Source organism: Gossypium hirsutum, chromosome A10 (genome assembly GCF_007990345.1).
Source record: "Gossypium hirsutum isolate 1008001.06 chromosome A10, Gossypium_hirsutum_v2.1, whole genome shotgun sequence".
In the NCBI taxonomy this organism is placed as follows: Eukaryota; Viridiplantae; Streptophyta; class Magnoliopsida; order Malvales; family Malvaceae; genus Gossypium; species Gossypium hirsutum.
Genome location: NC_053433.1, coordinates 73,800,277 through 73,814,488, shown reverse-complemented (window position 1 = coordinate 73,814,488; position 14,212 = coordinate 73,800,277).

Genomic DNA, 14,212 nt, shown 5'->3' with positions numbered 1-14,212 from the left:
GATGATTCGGCAGAAATAGCCAGGTTGAAAATGGATGATTGTAATGCCCAGGACAAGTATAGGAGCTTGGAAGAAAGGCTCAAGGCGATAGAAGCTGCTGAAACCTTCTCTGCACTAAGTGCCAAAGAGCTTAGTTTGGTGCCCGATCTGGTTCTGCCTCTAAAATTTAAAGTGCTAGATTTTAAAAAATATGATGGAACGAAATGTCCAAAGGCGCACCTTGTCATGTTTTGCCGGAAGATGACTGGTTACGTGAATGAAGATAAATTGCTAACACACTATTTCTAAGACAGCTTGGTTGGATCGGCCCTTCGATAGTATAATCAATTTAGTAGAGAAAGGATCCGATCATGGAAAGACTTGGCGTCAGCATTTTGTGAACAATACAAGCATGTATCCGACATGGTGCCTGATCGACTAACTCTACAGATGATGGAAAAGAAGTCGACAGAGACTTTTAGGCAATACGCGCAAAGGTGGAGGGAAATCTCGGCTCAAGTAGAACCCCCATTGACTAAAACTGAAATAACTGTCCTCTTCATCAACACTTTGAAAGCACCGTTTTATGATAAGTTGGTAGGAAGTTCCACGAAAGACTTCGCAGATATTGTAATATCCGGGGAACTTATAGAAAATAAAATTAAAAGTGGAAGGATGAAAGGTTCCGAGAGCTCGAAAAGGGCAACACCTGTAAAGAAAAAAGAGGCAGAAGCCCATATGGTGGGAACTGAGAGCCATCACACTTCTAATCCTTACCCAGTCTAGGCACGACCTTGATATCGCCCACCTCAAAACTTTTATTATCCTCCCCAAAGCCCTTACTATCAAACACCTCCTCCTTACCCCGTCTACGCTACAGATAACCAAAGACCATTTGCCATGTTCCTACCAAATACCATGCCTGCTCAAAACCAACCCAAAAATGAACAAAGACCGACAAGATCCAGTTCTAAAAAACCCCAGTTCACCCCAATTCCCGTGTCATACGGGGAGATGTACCCAAAACTGTTGGAAAAACAATTAATCTCCCCACATTGTATGGCACCCCTGAAGCCTCCATACCCAAAATGGTACGATCCTAATGCTAGTTGCATGCACCACGCTGGAAACCAGGGGCATTCTACAGAAAATTGTTTGGCCTTTAAAAGGAGGGTTCAAGGTCTTATCGATGTAGGCATTCTACGATTTGATGGTGCGGGCAATACAGCTGGAAACCCGCTCCCTAACCATACTGAAGGGAACGTGAGCGCGGTGATAAAAGAAGACAAGTGGCGTGCCAGAAGTTGTGTTTCTAAAATAAAGACACCGCTGCAAAAGATTTGGGAAGTAATGGTTGAAAAGGGGCCGTTTTGTCATCCCAACAGAATTTTCAAAGAAGGAAACACAAAAAGTCAATATTTTTGTGATTTTCATGGGATCGAGGGGCATGACATCCAGTCTTGTGAAGGATTCAGAAAACTACTTTAAGACATGATGGACAACAAGGAAGTCGAGATCCTTAACAAAAAGGAAGAGGCCGATGAAGGAGAAGTATGCATTTCTGAAAATCAATCATCAGTTTTCCCTTATAGTACCGATCGACCGTTGATGATTTATTACGATGCAAAAAAGGAGCAAGTGAAACCAAAGATGATAATTGAAGTACCATCTCCTTTCTCTTACAAGGACAACAAGGCAGTACCATGGAAATATGATGTCAACATTATCATACCTGAAGGTGAAAAATCCAAAGTCACGATCGGAAATGTTGGCGAAGTAGGACACTTCACCCGCAATGGGAGGTGTTATTCTAAAATGGTCGAACCAATGAAGAAGACTAATGACTTGAAGCAGAAAGGAAAGACACCGATGCATGAGGCCGAGGTTGAACTTGAGAATCCGTCCGAACAAGAAGTTAAAAGGCCTGTGAATGAAGAGGAAGCACATGAATTTTTGAAGTTCATCAAGCATAGTGAATATAACATCGTGGAACAGTTAAACAAACAACCGGCACGAATCTCGGTATTATCCCTACTGTTGAATTCAGAACCACATCGGAATGCTTTGCTGAAAGTGTTAAACCAAGCTTACGTGGCAAGCAATATATCTGTCGAAAAACTTGATAGGTGGGTGAATAACCTAAACGCGGATAATTTTATTTCTTTCAGTGATGACGAAATACCCCCAAATGGTAGGGGCTCCATAAAAGCATTACATATCACAACCCGTTGAAAGGGTTATATAATACCGAATGTGCTCATTGACAACGGGTCTGCACTCAATGTCATGCCTTTGGCCACGCTTTCTAGAATTCTGATTGATCTGTCTTATTTAAGGCCTTGTCACTCTACAGTAAGAGCATTCAATGGGACGAGACGAGAAGTCACGGGAAAGATCAAAATTCCTCTAGAAGTGGGCCCTTACATATATGACATCGAGTTTCAGGTTATGGACATCACGCCTTCGTATAATTGCCTTTTAGAAAGGCCTTGGATCCACTCTGCTGGGGCAGTTCCTTCATCTCTCCATCAAAAAGTGAAGTTTATCATGGATGGTCTCTTGGTCACTGTTGTGGGTGAGGAAGACATTGTTGCATCTATCTCTGCTGATACACCATACCTTGAAGTAAGCAAGGATGCAGAATGTTCGTTCCGTTCCTTTGAATTCATCAATGCTACGTTTGTTGCTGAAGGAAATAAAACTCCCATGCCTAAGCTGTCAAGGAATACCAAGATGAGAATTAAGCTGACTGTAGGAAAGGGAGCCCGAGCGAGGAAAGGTTTGGGAAGATATCAGCATGGGATAGTGAGAGCTCTAAAACCAGTGCCCCATAAGGCTTGATATGGTTTAGGGTTCGAATCGGATATACGACAAAGAAGAAAACAGTTGCAGAAAGATTGAGAAAGGCAGGTTGCAAGAGCCTCAGGCCGAGAATTAGAATGGGAGCCCATAACATACCCTCATTTGTTAAAAACATTTACATCTGTAGGAATGATATACCCTGGGCAAGATAATCCACGAAGCACACTGTTATTGATTGAAAGGGGTCATCAGAATGTCAGTATAAATGTCATTGACAAAGGAGATGATGTAATTAAAGATGTTTCAGTGATACGCCCTTGTCCTCCTAGATTCGTTTTGAACAATTGAACTGCTGTGGATCTTCTTGTAGTTTCTAAGTCTTCTCTAGAGTAATGCTCAATGTTAACACTCTTCTTTTTGTGTGTCCCTAAGTAGTAGTGGGATTCTTTTGTAAGAGCTTATGTTTGCTCTTTATCATTTAAATGAACATTAATGAAAATGTATTTTGTCATGGTCTTTTCATTCTCATTAACTTCATAATTTTTCCCTCTTCTCACAACATGTCATTGCATATATCTCACGTCATGCCATAACATTATGCTTGTTGGTCCCAATACTTTGATGCTCCTCTATAGTTTTCTTTTCCATTCAACTTTCAGGATCTTAGATATCAACGATATGAACAAACCCGTTACAAATCTTGAAATCGATTTCGAGAAAGCTATTTGTTTAGGAGAGTTCGAAGCTGAGGAAAATGTTGAAGACTATGTCTCGTCTCTTGACTTACTAAGAATGGTAGAACAAGAAGATAAACAGATTCTACCTCATCAAGAATCTGTTGAGATAGTAAACTTGGGAAATGAAGAAAAGTGGCAAGAAGTGAAGATTGGGACCTCCATTTCAGATAACACCAAACATGATTTGATCGCTTTGCTTCATGAGTACAATGATGTATTTGCATGGTCGTATCAGGACATGTAAGGATTAGACGAGTATGTAGTGGTCCATAAACTCCCATTGAAACCAGAATGCAAACCCATTCAACAGAAGCTAAGATGAATGAGACCTGAAATACTATTAAAGATAAAAGAAGAAGTCAAGAAACAATTCGATGCTAGCTTTCTACAAGTCTCCAAGTACCCACAATAGGTAGCTAACATAGTCCCAGTACTGAAAAAAGACGGCAAGGTACGAATGTGTGTGGATTATCGCGATTTGAATCGAGCGAGTCTTAAAGATAATTTTCCTTTGCCACACATCGATACATTGGTGGATAACATAGCCAAACATTTATTGTTTTCTTTTATGGATGGATTCTCGGGTTATAATCAGATCAAGATGGCTCCCGAGGATATGGAGAAAACTACCTTCGTAACGATATGGGGAACATTCTGCTATAAGGTGATGTCGTTCTGATTAACGAATGCTGGGGCAACATATATCAGAGGGTCATGGTCACGTTGTTTCATGACATGATGCACAAAGAAATAGAAGTCTACGTCGATGATATGATTGCAAAATCCCGGGGGGAAAGAGAGCATGTCGGGAACCTCAGGAAGTTGTTCGAAAGACTAAGAAAGTTCCCGCTGAAGCTTAATCCAGCCAAATGCACATTTGGGGCTACCTCAGTAAAATTACTAGGCTTTATCGTCAGTGAAAGAGGCATTGAGGTTGATCCAGATAAGATAAAAACCATACAATAATTACCGCCTCCGCACACGCAAAAAGAAGTCAGAGGATTTTTAGGAAGGTTGAATTACATCGCTCGATTCATTGCTCAACTCACCAACCAGTGTGACCTAATTTTTCGACTCCTTCGAAAACATAATCCGGAAGAGTGGAATGAGGAGTGTCAAGTGGCTTTTGACAAGATAAAACAATATTTGTCTAGTCCCCCGGTGTTAGTACCGCCAACTCCAGGGAGACCGTTAATATTGTACCTGACTGTGTTTGAAAATTCAATGGGTTGCGTACTGGGGCAACATGATGAATCAGGGAAAAGAGAAAAGGCGATTTACTACCTAAGCAAAAAGTTCACAGAGTATGAGGCAAAGTATTCGTCAATTGAAAAATTCTGTTGCGCATTGGTTTGGGTAGCTCGAAGACTCAAGCAATATATGTTGTATCATACTACATGGTTAATTTCAAAGCTGGACCTAATAAAGTACATGATAGAATCACCTGCACTCTCAGGAAGAATGGCACGGTGGCAGATCCTACTATCGGAGTACGACATCGTCTATGTAAGTCAAAAGTCGATAAAAGGAGGTGCAATAGCTGACTTCTTAGCAACTCGAACAACGGAGGAATACGAGCCATTGAGATTTGATTTTCCAGATGAAGAATTGATGTGCATTATAGAAAAAGAATGTGAGTCATCAAAAGAAAAGTCATGGAAAATGAGCTTTGATGGCGCATCAAATGCCTTGGGGCATGGGATTGGAGCAGTCTTGATATCACCAGAAGAGAACCATTATCCGTTCACTGCCAGGCTAAATTTCTTCTGTACCAACAACATAGTGGAGTATGAGGCTTGATCATGGGACTTCGTGCAGCTATTGAACAAAATGTCGAAATTCTAGAAGTTGAGATCCCTTCTCTACGAGTATTAATAGAGTCGAAATTAGAGGAAGGAGAATGGGTTCGAGCTTGATATGACCAGTTAAACCTCATCGAAGAAAAACGTTTAAAGGCAATTTGTCACGGATAGATGTACCAGAAGAGAATAATCGCGACCCATGACAAGAAAGTACGGCCAAGAGAATTCCACGAAGGAGAACTCGTGCTGAGAAAGATTCGCCCAATATAAAAAGACCTGCGAGGAAAATGGGCACCAAATTGGGAAGAACCATATGTCGTAAAGAAGGCATTCTCGGGTGGAGCTTTGATTCTTACTGAGATGGATGGGAAGGAGTTACCTAATCCAATGAATTCAGATGCTGTGAAGAAATATTATGCCTAAAAAAAAGATCAAGATGAAAACCCGGAAAGGGCGTCTTGATTAACACAAAAGATTAGGATGAAAACCCGAAAGGGCGTTCTAATGAAGCAAACACTGGGCTTAAAAAGCAAGGTGTTTTGAACGGTGGGTCAAACAGCGAGACTACAGTATTTGAAGCATTTTTCAAAACTCGAGATCTTCTACGCAAGAAGCCATGCTTAAGAAGATTCTTGATTAAGAAACTTTGAAGAGTTCATGCGTTGAAAATCTAAACATTTGTATCTGCTGAATGCGATTCCCTTTCTTTTTAGTACACTTTTTACCATTCTTGGTTAACTTTCTTTATTTGCCACCTTTGAAATAAATAAATGTAGGTATCTCTTTCGTACCTACCTGACCATTTTCATGCATCTCATTGTGTGATTTATTTAAATAATAATAGTAAAATGACATGCTCTGAACAAAAGAAATGTTAAGCATTACCCGGATAAGAATTTGATAAGTACAAGAGCCTCAAAGCAAGGACAAAGTTAACCAGGGGCAAAAGAGTGATATCTGAGAAATGCAGATTGTTCGTGAAGCTTGAGGACGGGTACAGGGCCTAAAGAGAAAGTCAAGAGCCGAAGTAATGAATGCAGATCATCACAAAAATCGTGACGAAAAAGGACATACGACAAACATGCCTAAGGCGTATAGCATAATCATGTAGACATAAAGGCATTTAAGACAAACATGTGTATATCATGATAACATCATGCATGACATATACAGGTACTCCAGTAGAGCAAGAGGATGTGATGATAGCTGTACTGAATCAAAGGAAAAGACACCTGAGTTCCCCCAGATGACATGTTTTGGTATTCTGATGTTTTTATTTCTATTTTCAAAAAACAACTCATATTGCGAGAGGTGAGTTGAGCCTCAGGACACGCTGAGGTAATTTTAATTTCTGTTCATCAAAAAAATCAACTCATATTGTGAGAGGTGAGTTCAGCCTCAGTTCAAATGCTGAGGTATTTTCAATTTCTATTTTTCAATTTCTGTTCGTCAAAATCAACTCATATTGCGAGAGGTGAGTTGAGCCTCGGCTCACACGCTGAGGTAATTTTAATTTCTGTTCTTCAATTTATGTTTCAAAAAAATCAGCTCATATTGCGAGAGGTGACTTGAGCCTCGGGTCACATGCTGAGGTATTTTCACGATCTGTTTTTCAAATTCTGTTTTCAAAAATCAACTCATATTGCGAGAGGTGAGTTGAGCCTCGGGTCACATGCCAAGTTATTTTCACATTCTGGTTTTTTTAATGTCTTTTTTTCAAAAAGTCAACTCATAGCGCGAGAGGTGAGTTGAACCCAGAGTCACGGGCCAAGTAAAGAATAGAGATTGGAGCTAATCGAAGACACCAGATTTGTCTCCCTGAAGTTGCAGTGGAGCTGATCGAGGATATCAGATCTTGCCTTTCTGAAGTTGTAGAAGAGAAGAAGACCACAAACCTTATCTCACTGAAGCTGTAGAAGAGTAGATTGAAGTTGTAGATCTTATCTTTCTGAAGTTACAGTGAAGCAGATCGAAGCCATAAATCTCATATCCTTGAAGTTACATTGGAGTAGATTGAAGCTACAAGGCATATATCAGAAGATGCAGTGGATGGAACCAAAGCTACAAGATGCGGTGGACTGGAAAGTGACTACCTAAACAAGAAGAGCACCAAAGAAGTCAAGACTCGGCAAGACTGGGCAAAATTGGCCTTTCTTTGTGTCTTTGCTCTATTCTCGTTACACGACAATGAGCAAAGAGGGGCAGCTGTTACAGGCCAATTTTGACCCACATTAACTACAACCAAACAACCCAAATTAAATCCTTAAACCCAACAATCTCCTAAACACCTAACATACAACCCATCAGCCCACATCCATTAAAATTAAAACCCTTACAAACAAACCTTAAAACCCAAACCCATTTCCATACCCAACTAACAGCCCAAATTTTAGCCCAACAAACAGACCCAAATTCCACCTACTATCAAACCCTAGCCCATCCCAATCAAATCAGCAACCAAACCCTAGGTGCGCCGCATTTAGGGTCTTCAGCCTTTTGACTTTCAGCCACCTTAACCGGCAACTTGCCTCTGTCCACCGCCACTGCACCGCCGTCATGCTGGTCACGTCCACCGCCCTTGTTGACTTAGCACCTGCAAAGCATTAAAACAAGAAAATACAGAGAGAAAGAAAGAAACAGTTTGTAATATGGCTATAAAAGCCAAATCGGATATTGTAAACAGGGTCGGCAAGTTCATGAAATAAAAATCATATATTCAAACAAAAAAATAAAAAAATAAAAAATACCTTTTTTTTTAATTTTCGGCCACCATGCACGGTGGCCGACGGCGACACCACGGCGGTCCGTTCGCCAGATTCTGGCTCGGGCCAGAGAGAAATAAGAGAGAGGGAGAGAGGTTTTGAAAAAAAGAAAGAAAAAATGAATTTTTGAAGAAACTTGGGCTATTTATATAGCATCCAAAACGACGTCCTTTTGGACTTAAGCCCTAGTGCCAAAACGATGTCGTTTTGAGCCAACCCGCGTGACCCGACCTGCTCCAAACTAAGGATCTGAGTGTTTTTACTTAAGGGTCTAATTGCGCAAATGGCCCTTTCGCCTTTTTATGTTTTTGCAATTGAGTTTTTAATATTTCTTAATTTGGCCCCGAAATTTGTTGCGTTTTGTGATCTGGCCCTCTGCCATGCGCTGCGTTTTAGGATGAGGGAATATTGCGCTTTTGGTCCCCCCTGGTTATGCGCATATTGCTTTTTAGTCCTTTTCTCTTTGTTTCTTTTTAAAATTGCCCCAAAACTTCGTTTTTGTTCCGAATTTAGTCTTTTTTTAGATTTAAGTTGATTTTTATATTATCTTTGCTATTTTATTTTATTTTAAATATTATTTATATTATTCTTATAACTTTTATTATTAAATTTCTTATTATTACTATTATTTTTATTCCTTTTACTATCTATTATCAATATATTATTACTATAGCTACTATTATTATATTATTATCATTATCATTAGTATTATTAATTTTAATACTATTATTACACTTATATGTATATATATTTATATGTAAAGTTATCAATGGTTATTTTAATATTATCATCATTTTAATATTATTATGTATTTATTTTTAATATATATGTATATATTTATGTAGTATTATTAATAGTTGTTTTTAATATTATTATTATTTCTAATATGTATATATTATGTATATATTTTTAATGCTATGTATATACTTCTAATATTATATTGTGTATATTTTTTTAATACTAGCATTATATGTTTTATATATATATGTTCACTACTATTTCATATTTGCATTATTTCTATTATTATTACGTTTAATATCACATGTATTGTTAGTGTTTTATATATTAGTTAGTTGGAATATTCTTAACTTTTTATTATTATTTGCCTGTTCAGAATTTAGCATATTAGATTACATCTTATTTCAACATCGATATTAGTTTTCTTTTTCTTTTTCTTTTTATTTAAAAATATTTTCATTCATTTTTTTAATTTCAATAAATAAGGTAACGTACCGATTTAACATTAAGTCGTCAATTTCATCGCTATGTTGGGTGAATATCAACGGCTCGTGTTAAAAACGGAATGCCCTTCTCAAAAACTAAAAACTTGAAATTTCTCGTATTTTGGTCGGATCATGATTAAATGTTACATTGAACTCGTATTTTTTAAAATTAAGACAACACATGTTTAACGAGATACCAATTTTGGACTTTCTCTGGCTTTTGACGTAGACCTAAACTCGGCCTTTTTTTGTTTAAAAAATAATTTTTTTAAAAAAAAGAGGATTTATTAGGTGTCCAATCACACCTAAGAAAAAAGATCGGTGGCGACTCCTTTTCTTTTTTAAAACTGAAATTCCATTTTCAAATTTTCAAATAATCGCCTCAACTAGCGACCAAAGCAAAAAATTTTATGTCGCTACAGAAAGGGCAGAGAAAGACTACAGGGTTCTACTGTTACTGGTGATACAGCTGTCGCTTCTTCTTCCTTGTCAAATGATAATGTTACTAGACTTTGGCATATGTGCCTAGGGCATATGAGTGAGAATGACATGACAGAATTAAGTAAAAGAGGACTTTTTGATTGACAAGGAATTTGCAAATTGAAGTTTTGTAGCACTGCATTTTTGGGAAGTAAAAGAGAGTTAGATTCACCAAAGGAATCCATAACACAAAAGGAACATTGGAGTATATTCATTCTGATCTGTGGGGGCCATCCAGAGTGTCTTCAAGAGGTGGGGTTAATTATATGCTAACAGTTATTGATGATTTTTCTAGAAAAGTTTGGGCGTTTTCCTTGAAGTAGAAGAACGATGTGTTTTCTGCATTTAAGTCTTGGAAAACTATGATTGAAAAATAGAAGGGAAAACAAATAAAACACCTCTATACAGATAATGGCTTAGAATCTATTCTGATGAGTATAAAGAGCTATGCAAATCAGAAGGGATCGTGAGACACTTGACAGTTCGTCATACTCCATAACAAAACGACGTTGTAGAATGAATGAACAGAATAATCATGGCAAAAATTTGATGTGTGTTGTCGAATGCTAATTTATCGAAGTCGTTTTGGGCCGAAGCAGCCTCTGCTACATGTTTTTTTATCAACCGATCTCCATCCATTGCCATTGAGAAAAAAATCCACAAGAGGCATGGTCTGGTCATGCTGTTGATTATTTTGATTTAAATATCTTTGGGTGTCCTACGTGTGTTCATGTTGATAATAAAAAATGGGAACCGAGATCCACTATATATTTTTTTTCTTGGTTATAAAGCTGGTGTAAAAGGGTATAAGTTATGCTGTCCTGAAAATAGAAAAGTTGTGATTAGCAGAGATGTTGTTTTTGATGAAACTACTATGCTACCTAACTTATCTCTAAAAGACTTTTCTAATAAAGAACATCAAAAGCAAGTGGAGCATCAGATTAATCCAGAATCTACAACAGAGTCGACTTCTCAAGGCAGTACAGAAATTCAGAATAGAGTTGTTTCTTCACCATAATACTCTATCACAAAAAAACAGAACTAGAAGAGAGATTAAACCTCCAAAGAAGTATGTCGAGGCTGATCTAGTTATTTATGCTTTAAATGTGACTGAAGATATAGATGCAAACCAAGAGCCATCTAATTATTCTGAGGTGGTTAGCTGTGAAGACTCAAAAAATTGGATGTTTACTATGCAACAGGAGATGAAATCACTCCACAAAAATAGAACATGAGATCTTTTGAAACTTTCTAAAGGCTAAAAGATTCATTGTAAATGGGTGTTCAAAAAGAAAAAAAGGGACTCTAGGAGTTGAAGAACCCAGATATAAAGCAAGGCTTGTTGCAAAGGGTTACAGTTAAATTCCAGGAGTAGACTTCACAGATGTGTTCTCCCCAGTTGTGAAACATAGTTCAATTCGAGCTTTGCCTGGTATTGTAGCCATGCATGATTTGGAGCTTAAGCAGTTAGATGTAAAAACTACATTTTTGCATGGAGAACTTAAGGAGGATATTTATATGCAATAACCAGAAGGTTTTATAATCTCAGAAAAAAAAAGACTATATTTGCTTACTGAAAAAGTCCCTTTATGGTTTCAAACAGTCATTAAGACAGTGGTACAAGAGGTTTGATTCCTTTATGACTTCCCATGATTTCAAAAGAAGTAGCTTTGACAGTTGTGTTTTCTTTAAGAAAAACGGTGATAGTTCTTTTGTGTATCTACTCCTTTATGTTGATGACATATTGATAGTAGCGAAAGATAAAGGAGAGATAAGAAAGGTCAAAGCCCAACTAAGTGAAGAATTTGAGATGAAAGATTTGGGACCAACAAAGAAGATACTTGGTATGGAGATTCTCAGAGATAGAAAATCAAGTAAATTGTACCTAAGTCAAAAGGGGTACATTGAGAAAGTTCTTTACAGGTTCAATATGCAGAATGCTAAACTTGTTAGTACTCCTTTAATAGCCCATTTCAGACTTTCATCGGCTTTGTCTCCACAATCAAATGATGAGATTGAGTACATGTCACATGTTTCATATTCTAGTGCAGTGGGATCTCTCATGTATGCTATGGTTTGTTCACGTCCAGATTTATCATATGCAGTCAGTGCAATTACCAGATACATGGTGAATCCTGGTAAAGAACACTGGAAAGCAGTTTTGTGGATTTTAAGATACTTACGAGGTACTATTAATGTTCGCTTACAGTTTGGAAGAACTAGAGATAAAGTCATTTGGTATGTTGATGCTGATTTTGCTGGAGACCTTAATAGAAGAAGATCTCTTACAGGTTATGTCTTTACAATTGAAGGTTGTGCAGTCAGTTTGAAAGCCACTTTGCAAACTACAGTCACTTTGTCTACCACTGAAGTTGAGTACATGGCAATTATTGAGGCTTGTAAAGAAGCCATTTGGTTGAAGGGACTCTTTAGTGAACTCAATGAAGACCTTCAAATCAATACAATATTTTTGACAATCAGAGTGCCTTCTTTCTTACAAAAGATCAAATGTTTCATGAAGAACAAAGCACAGTGATGTTCGATATCATTTTTCTCGTGATATTATTGCTCGTAGTGATATTGTTGTGAGCAAAATTAGAACTAATGAAAATCCTGCAGATATGATGACTAAGTCACTTCCCCTAACCAAGTTTGAACATTACTTAGACTTAGTTGGTGTTCATTGTTGAAGTTAAACCCTTAACGAGTTTTTATGGAAGAGGTGGAGAACTTATTCGTTGAGAGTTCGCAATGAATCGTGTCAAGGTGGAGATTGTTAGAATTGAGTGACCGGAATCCTTGTTAAAATAAAACATAGTGGTAAAATAAAATAAAAGTAAAATCTATATAAAACTACACTTCTTTTATTTTATTTTGAAATAAGGTTTTTCAACCTTATTACAATTCTTCTATATGATATTGATTAGAATAAGGTGTTTCAACCTTACTGCACTCCTTCTATTAGAATATAGTTTTTCAAGCTTATAAATAGATGTAGTCTACTTCTATTGTAATTATTCGAATTCGACATAGTGAACTATCTTCTCATCTGCCCATGGTTTTTTTTTTCTAAAAGGGTTTCTACGTAAAAGTCTGTATTTTCTTTATTTTTCTTTCTTTTTTCTTTGAGATACATTGCCATTATCGACATTATATTTTTCACATAGTTCTATGTCTATAAATAAATAAAGTGTTCAATGAAGTTTGATTTTCATTTATTTATCTTAATTTCTTAAGATAAATAAATAATTTTGAACAAGATCTTGAGACTAATTTCTTAAACTAATCGAATATAAAAAAAATCTTGTTCAGATCATTTATGTTCGTGAACAATTTTATTCATGTTCATTTAAAGTCATTTTACAAATACAATTGATTATTTTATATCTAAAATGTAATGACCCAAAATTCACGGGCATCGAAAAAGTACAATATCGGGCCCCCGTCTTAGTAAACCGAGTTCGAAAATAATTATTAGAAATATTTATGAGTCTAGTGATGTATTTAATTAGGTTTAAATTAGGTGAATTTAGCTTAATTTAGAGTAATTAGTAAAAAGGACTAAATTGAATAAGGTGTAAAAGTTTAATTATAAAGTAAAAAAAATAAGATGGACTAAATAGGTAAATAAGCCAATGGATTAAGGTGAGGCGGCAATACATGGAAAAATCTTAGATTTTTCTTGATTTATATTATAAAAATATTATTTAATTAAAACATTATAAATTATATTAATTAAAATTAAGATATTATATTATAGGAAATAAATAAAATAAAGACAATTGTATGGTAATAAATTATACATGTGTAATAATTATATTTGTACAATTGTAAACTAAATACTTAATTACATTTTATTTAAGTAAAAATATATTTATTAATTAAATAATTATATTATAAGATTTTTGTATGATAAATAAATTAAAAATTTGTCAAATAGATGGTGATGATATTGTAGAAATGTACAAAAATATATGTGTACAGTTGTAGTATTTATATTTGTTATTAAATAGATATTTATTATAGTGTATTATTATTATTAAATTATAATTTATATTAATTATATTATGAGATTTTTATAGGATGAATAAATAAAAATATGACAAATGTATGATGATGGAATAGTACATGTGTAAAATATGTATTTAAACACTTGTATTATAATGATATTTTTTCTTAAATTTTAAGTAAAGATATTTATATATTATATATTAAATTATTATATTAATAAAAATCTATATTGGTTAAATGTTAAAAGAATATAAAGTAAATAATAAAAAGAAAGGAAAGTAGAGAACATTTCTAAACTAGCAGGAAGAAAGAAAGAAAGTAAAATAAAAGGAAAAAATTAGGATTTTTAAGCTTGAAGTTTAAATAAGTGAGTTAGTTAAGTCATTTTCTTTGTGATTTTGATGTTTTAGAAGCTT